This window comes from Oncorhynchus gorbuscha, linkage group LG23, assembly GCF_021184085.1.
Source record: "Oncorhynchus gorbuscha isolate QuinsamMale2020 ecotype Even-year linkage group LG23, OgorEven_v1.0, whole genome shotgun sequence".
In the NCBI taxonomy this organism is placed as follows: domain Eukaryota; kingdom Metazoa; phylum Chordata; class Actinopteri; order Salmoniformes; family Salmonidae; genus Oncorhynchus; species Oncorhynchus gorbuscha.
Window position 1 is genome coordinate 62911804 of NC_060195.1, and position 8774 is coordinate 62920577.

Sequence of the window (8774 nt, forward strand, 5' to 3'; positions counted from 1 at the left end):
ATTATCATTATGCAGCATGTAGGTCTATATAGGAAGTAACCATCCTAGAGATGATATTATCATTATGCAGCATGTAGGTCTATATAGGAAGTAACCATCCTAGAGATGATATTACCATTATGCAGCATGTAGGTCTATATAGGAAGTAACCCTCCTAGAGATGATATTATCATTATGAAGCATGTAGGTCTATATAGGAAGTAACCCTCCTAGAGATGATATTATCATTATGCAGCATGTAGGAAGTAACCATCCAAGAGATGATATTATCATTATGCAGCATGTAGGTCTATATAGGAAGTAACCTTCCTAGAGATGATATTATCATTATGCAGCATGTAGGAAGTAACCATCCTAGAGATGATATTATCATTATGCAGCATGTAGGTCTATATAGGAAGTAACCATCCTAGAGATTATATTATCATTATGCAGCATGTAGGTCTATATAGGAAGTAACCATCCTAGAGATGATATTATCATTATGCAGCATGTAGGTCTATATAGGAAGTAACCATCCTAGAGGTGATATTATCATTATGCAGCATGTAGGTCTATATAGGAAGTAACCATCCTTGAGGTGATATTACCATTATGCAGCATGTAGGTCTATATAGGAAGTAACCATCCAAGAGATTATATTATCATTATGCAGCATGTAGGAAGTAACCATCCTAGAGGTGATATTATCATTATGCAGCATGTAGGTCTATATAGGAAGTAACCATCCTAGAGATGATATTATCATTATGCAGCATGTAGGTCTATATAGGAAGTAACCATCCAAGAGATTATATTAGCATTATGCAGCATGTAGGTCTATATAGGAAGTAACCATCCTAGAGATTATATTATCATTATGCAGCATGTAGGTCTATATAGGAAGTAACCATCCTAGAGTTGATATTATCATTATGCAGCATGTAGGTCTATATAGGAAGTAACCATCCTAGAGATGATATTATCATTATTCAGCATGTAGGTCTATAGAGGAAGTAACCATCCAAGAGATGATATTACCATTATGCAGCATGTAGGTCTATATAGGAAGTAACCATCCTAGAGATGATATTATCATTATGCAGCATGTAGGTCTATATAGGAAGTAACCATCCTAGAGATGATATTATCATTATGCAGCATGTAGGTCTATATATAAAGTAACCATCCTAGAGGTGATATTATCATTATGCAGCATGTAGGTCTATATAGGAAGTAACCATCCAAGAGATGATATTATCATTATGCAGCATGTAGGTCTATATAGGAAGTAACCATCCTAGAGATGATATTATCATTATGCAGCATGTAGGTCTATATAGGAAGTAACCATCCTAGAGATGATATTATCATTATGCAGCATGTAGGTCTATATAGGAAGTAACCATCCTAGAGATGATATTATCATTATGCAGCATGTAGTAAGTAACCATCCTAGAGGTGATATTATCATTATGCAGCATGTAGGTCTATATAGGAAGTAACCATCCAAGAGATGATATTATCATTATGCAGCATGTAGGTCTATATAGGAAGTAACCATCCTAGAGATGATATTATCATTATGCAGCATGTAGGTCTATATAGGAAGTAACCATCCAAGAGATGATATTATCATTATGCAGCATGTAGGTCTATATAGGAAGTAACCATCCTAGAGATGATATTATCATTATGCAGCATGTAGGTCTATATAGGAAGTAACCATCCTAGAGGTGATATTATCATTATGCAGCATGTAGGTCTATATAGGAAGTAACCATCCAAGAGATGATATTATCATTATGCAGCATGTAGGAAGTAACCATCCTAGAGATGATATTATCATTATGCAGCATGTAGGAAGTAACCATCCAAGAGATGATATTATCATTATGCAGCATGTAGGTCTATATAGGAAGTAACCATCCTAGAGATGATATTATCATTATGCAGCATGTAGGTCTATATATAAAGTAACCATCCTAGAGGTGATATTATCATTATGCAGCATGTAGGTCTATATAGGAAGTAACCATCCAAGAGATGATATTATCATTATGCAGCATGTAGGTCTATATAGGAAGTAACCATCCTAGAGATGATATTATCATTATGCAGCATGTAGGTCTATATAGGAAGTAACCATCCTAGAGATGATATTATCATTATGCAGCATGTAGGTCTATATAGGAAGTAACCATCCAAGAGATGATATTATCATTATGCAGCATGTAGGAAGTAACCATCCTAGAGATGATATTATCATTATGCAGCATGTAGGAAGTAACCATCCAAGAGATGATATTATCATTATGCAGCATGTAGGTCTATATAGGAAGTAACCATCCTAGAGATGATATTATCATTATGCAGCATGTAGGTCTATATATAAAGTAACCATCCTAGAGGTGATATTATCATTATGCAGCATGTAGGTCTATATAGGAAGTAACCATCCAAGAGATGATATTATCATTATGCAGCATGTAGGTCTATATAGGAAGTAACCATCCTAGAGATGATATTATCATTATGCAGCATGTAGGTCTATATAGGAAGTAACCATCCTAGAGATGATATTATCATTATGCAGCATGTAGGAAGTAACCATCCAAGAGATGATATTATCATTATGCAGCATGTAGGAAGTAACCATCCTAGAGATGATATTATCATTATGCAGCATGTAGGTCTATATAGGAAGTAACCATCCTAGAGATGATATTATCATTATGCAGCATGTAGGTCTATATAGGAAGTAACCATCCTAGAGATGATATTATCATTATGCAGCATGTAGGTCTATATAGGAAGTAACCATCCTAGAGATGATATTATCATTATGCAGCATGTAGGTCTATATAGGAAGTAACCATCCTAGAGATGATATTATCATTATGCAGCATGTAGGTCTATATAGGAAGTAACCATCCTAGAGATGATATTATCATTATGCAGCATGTAGGAAGTAACCATCCTAGAGGTGATATTATCATTATGCAGCATGTAGGTCTATATAGGAAGTAACCATCCTAGAGATGATATTATCATTATGCAGCATGTAACCATCCTAGAGATGTCTATGCAGCATGTAGGAAGTAACCATCCTAGAGATGATATTATCATTATGCAGCATGTAGGTCTATATAGGAAGTAACCATCCTAGAGATGATATTATCATTATGCAGCATGTAGGTCTATATAGGAAGTAACCATCCTAGAGATGATATTATCATTATGCAGCATGTAGGTCTATATAGGAAGTAACCATCCTAGAGATGATATTATCATTATGCAGCATGTAGGTCTATATAGGAAGTAACCATCCTAGAGATGATATTATCATTATGCAGCATGTAGGTCTATATAGGAAGTAACCATCCTAGAGATGATATTATCATTATGCAGCATGTAGGTCTATATAGGAAGTAACCATCCTAGAGATGATATTATCATTATGCAGCATGCATCTAGAGATGATATATAAAAGTAACCATCCTAGAGATGATATTATCATTATGCAGCATGTAGGTCTATATAGGAAGTAACCATCCTAGAGATGATATTATCATTATGCAGCATGTAGGTCTATATAGGAAGTAACCATCCTAGAGATGATATTATCATTATGCAGCATATAACCATCCTAGAGATGATATTATCATTATGCAGCATGTAGGTCTATATAGGAAGTAACCATCCTAGAGATGATATTATCATTATGCAGCATGTAGGAAGTAACCATCCTAGAGATGATATTATCATTATGCAGCATGTAGGTCTATATAGGAAGTAACCATCCTATAGATGATATTATCATTATGCAGCATGTAGGTCTATATAGGAAGTAACCATCCTAGAGATGATATTATCATTATGCAGCATGTAGGTCTATGTAGGAAGTAACCATCCTAGAGGTGATATTATCATTATGCAGCATGTAGGTCTATATAGGAAGTAACCATCCTAGAGATGATATTATCATTATGCAGCATGTAGGTCTATATAGGAAGTAACCATCCAAGAGATGATATTATCATTATTCAGCATGTAGGTCTATATAGGAAGTAACCATCCTAGAGATGATATTATCATTATGCAGCATGTAGGTCTATATAGGAAGTAACCATCCTAGAGGTGATATTATCATTATGCAGCATGTAGGTCTATATAGGAAGTAACCATCCTATAGATGATATTATCATTATGCAGCATGTAGGTCTATGTAGGAAGTAACCATCCTAGAGGTGATATTATCATTATGCAGCATGTAGGTCTATATAGGAAGTAACCATCCTAGAGATGATATTATCATTATGCAGCATGTAGGTCTATATAGGAAGTAACCATCCAAGAGATGATATTATCATTATGCAGCATGGAGGTCTATATAGGAAGTAACCATCCAAGAGATGATATTATCATTATGCAGCATGTAGGTCTATATAGGAAGTAACCATCCTAGAGATGATATTATCATTATGCAGCATGTAGGTCTATATAGGAAGTAACCATCCTAGAGATGATATTATCATTATGCAGCATGTAGGTCTATATAGGAAGTAACCATCCAAGAGATGATATTATCATTATGCAGCATGTAGGTCTATATAGGAAGTAACCATCCTAGAGATGATATTATCATTATGCAGCATGTAGGTCTATATAGGAAGTAACCATCCTAGAGATGATATTATCATTATGCAGCATGTAGGAAGTAACCATCCAAGAGATGATATTATCATTATGCAGCATGTAGGAAGTAACCATCCTATAGATGATATTATCATTATGCAGCATGTAGGTCTATATATAAAGTAACCATCCTAGAGATGATATTATCATTATGCAGCATGTAGGTCTATATAGGAAGTAACCATCCTAGAGATGATATTATCATTATGCAGCATGTAGGTCTATATAGGAAGTAACCATCCTAGAGATGATATTATCATTATGCAGCATGTAGGTCTATATAGGAAGTAACCATCATAGAGATGATATTATCATTATGCAGCATGTAGGAAGTAACCATCCTAGAGATGATATTATCATTATGCAGCATGTAGGAAGTAACCATCCTATAGATTATATTATCATTATGCAGCATGTAGGTCTATATAGGAAGTAACCATCCTAGAGATGATATTATCATTATGCAGCATGTAGGAAGTAACCATCCTAGAGGTGATATTATCATTATGCAGCATGTAGGTCTATATAGGAAGTAACCATCCTAGAGATGATATTATCATTATGCAGCATGTAGGAAGTAACCATCCTAGAGGTGATATTATCATTATGCAGCATGTAGGTCTATATAGGAAGTAACCATCCTAGAGATGATATTATCATTATGCAGCATGTAGGAAGTAACCATCCTAGAGGTGATATTATCATTATGCAGCATGTAGGTCTATATAGGAAGTAACCATCCTATAGATGATATTATCATTATGCAGCATGTAGGTCTATATAGGAAGTAACCATCCTAGAGATGATATTATCATTATGCAGCATGTAGGTCTATATAGGAAGTAACCATCCTAGAGATGATATTATCATTATGCAGCATGTAGGTCTATATAGGAAGTAACCATCCAAGAGATGATATTATCATTATGCAGCATGGAGGTCTATATAGGAAGTAACCATCCTAGAGATGATATTATCATTATGCAGCATGTAGGTCTATATAGGAAGTAACCATCCTAGAGATGATATTATCATTATGCAGCATGTAGGTCTATATAGGAAGTAACCATCCTAGAGATGATATTATCATTATGCAGCATGTAGGTCTATATAGGAAGTAACCATCCTAGAGATGATATTATCATTATGCAGCATGTAGGTCTATATAGGAAGTAACCATCCAAGAGATGATATTATCATTATGCAGCATGGAGGTCTATATAGGAAGTAACCATCCAAGAGATGATATTATCATTATGCAGCATGTAGGTCTATATAGGAAGTAACCATCCTAGAGATGATATTATCATTATGCAGCATGTAGGTCTATATAGGAAGTAACCATCCAAGAGATGATATTATCATTATGCAGCATGTAGGTCTATATAGGAAGTAACCATCCTAGAGATGATATTATCATTATGCAGCATGTAGGTCTATATAGGAAGTAACCATCCTAGAGATGATATTATCATTATGCAGCATGTAGGTCTATATAGGAAGTAACCATCCTAGAGATGATATTATCATTATGCAGCATGTAGGTCTATATAGGAAGTAACCATCCTAGAGATGATATTATCATTATGCAGCATGTAGGTCTATATAGGAAGTAACCATCCTAGAGATGATATTATCATTATGCAGCATGTAGGTCTATATAGGAAGTAACCATCCTAGAGATGATATTATCATTATGCAGCATGTAGGTCTATATAGGAAGTAACCATCCAAGAGATGATATTATCATTATGCAGCATGTAGGTCTATATAGGAAGTAACCATCCTAGAGATGATATTATCATTATGCAGCATGTAGGTCTATATAGGAAGTAACTAGAGATGATATTATCATCCTAGTAACCATCCTAGAGATGATATTATCATTATGCAGCATGTAGGTCTATATAGGAAGTAACCATCCTAGAGATGATATTATCATTATGCAGCATGTAGGTCTATATAGGAAGTAACCATCCTAGAGATGATATTATCATTATGCAGCATGTAGGAAGTAACCATCTATAGATGATATTATCATTATGCAGCATGTAGGAAGTAACCATCCTATAGATGATATTATCATTATGCAGCATGTAGGAAGTAACCATCCTAGAGATGATATTATCATTATGCAGCATGTAGGTCTATATAGGAAGTAACCATCCTAGAGATGATATTATCATTATGCAGCATGTAGGTCTATATAGGAAGTAACCATCCTAGAGATGATATTATCATTATGCAGCATGTAGGTCTATATAGGAAGTAACCATCCTAGAGATGATATTATCATTATGCAGCATGTAGGTCTATATAGGAAGTAACCATCCTAGAGATGATATTATCATTATGCAGCATGTAGGTCTATATAGGAAGTAACCATCCTAGAGATGATATTATCATTATGCAGCATGTAGGTCTATATAGGAAGTAACCATCCTAGAGATGATATTATCATTATGCAGCATGTAGGTCTATATAGGAAGTAACCATCCTAGAGATGATATTATCATTATGCAGCATGTAGGAAGTAACCATCCTATAGATGATATTATCATTATGCAGCATGTAGGAAGTAACCATCCTATAGATGATATTATCATTATGCAGCATGTAGGAAGTAACCATCCTAGAGAAGATATTATCATTATGCAGCATGTAGGTCTATATAGGAAGTAACCATCCTAGAGATGATATTATCATTATGCAGCATGTAGGAAGTAACCATCCTATAGATGATATTATCATTATGCAGCATGTAGGAAGTAACCATCCTATAGATGATATTATCATTATGCAGCATGTAGGAAGTAACCATCCAAGAGATGATATTATCATTATGCAGCATGTAGGTCTATATAGGAAGTAACCATCCAATAGATGATATTATCATTATGCAGCATGTAGGAAGTAACCATCCTAGAGATGATATTATCATTATGCAGCATGTAGGTCTATATAGGAAGTAACCATCCTAGAGATGATATTATCATTATGCAGCATGTAGGTCTATATAGGAAGTAACCATCCAAGAGATGCTATTATCATTATGCAGCATGTAGGTCTATGTAGGAAGTAACCATCCTAGAGGTGATATTATCATTATGCAGCATGTAGGTCTATATAGGAAGTAACCATCCTAGAGATGATATTATCATTATTCAGCATGTAGGTCTATATAGGAAGTAACCATCCAAGAGATGATATTATCATTATGTAGCATGGAGGTCTATAGGAAGTAACCATCCAAGAGATGATATTATCATTATGCAGCATGTAGGTCTATATAGGAAGTAACCATCCTAGAGATGATATTATCATTATGCAGCATGTAGGTCTATATAGGAAGTAACCATCCTAGAGATGATATTATCATTATGCAGCATAGGTCTATATAGGAAGTAACCATCCAAGAGATGATATTATCATTATGCAGCATGTAGGAAGTAACCATCCTATAGATGATATTATCATTATGCAGCATGTAGGAAGTAACCATCCTATAGATGATATTATCATTATGCAGCATGTAGGAAGTAACCATCCTAGAGATGATATTATCATTATGCAGCATGTAGGTCTATATAGGAAGTAACCATCCTAGAGATGATATTATCATTATGCAGCATGTAGGTCTATATAGGAAGTAACCATCCTAGAGATGATATTATCATTATGCAGCATGTAGGTCTATATAGGAAGTAACCATCCAAGAGATGATATTATCATCATGCAGCATGTAGGTCTATATAGGAAGTAACCATCCTAGAGATGATATTATCATTATGCAGCATGTAGGTCTATATAGGAAGTAACCATCCTAGAGATGATATTATCATTATGCAGCATGTAGGTCTATATAGGAAGTAACCATCCAAGAGATGATATTATCATTATGCAGCATGTAGGAAGTAACCATCCTATAGATGATATTATCATTATGCAGCATGTAGGAAGTAACCATCCTATAGATGATATTATCATTATGCAGCATGTAGGAAGTAACCATCCTAGAGATGATATTATCATTATGCAGCATGTAGGTCTATATAGGAAGTAACCATCCTAGAGATGATATTATCATTATGCAGCAT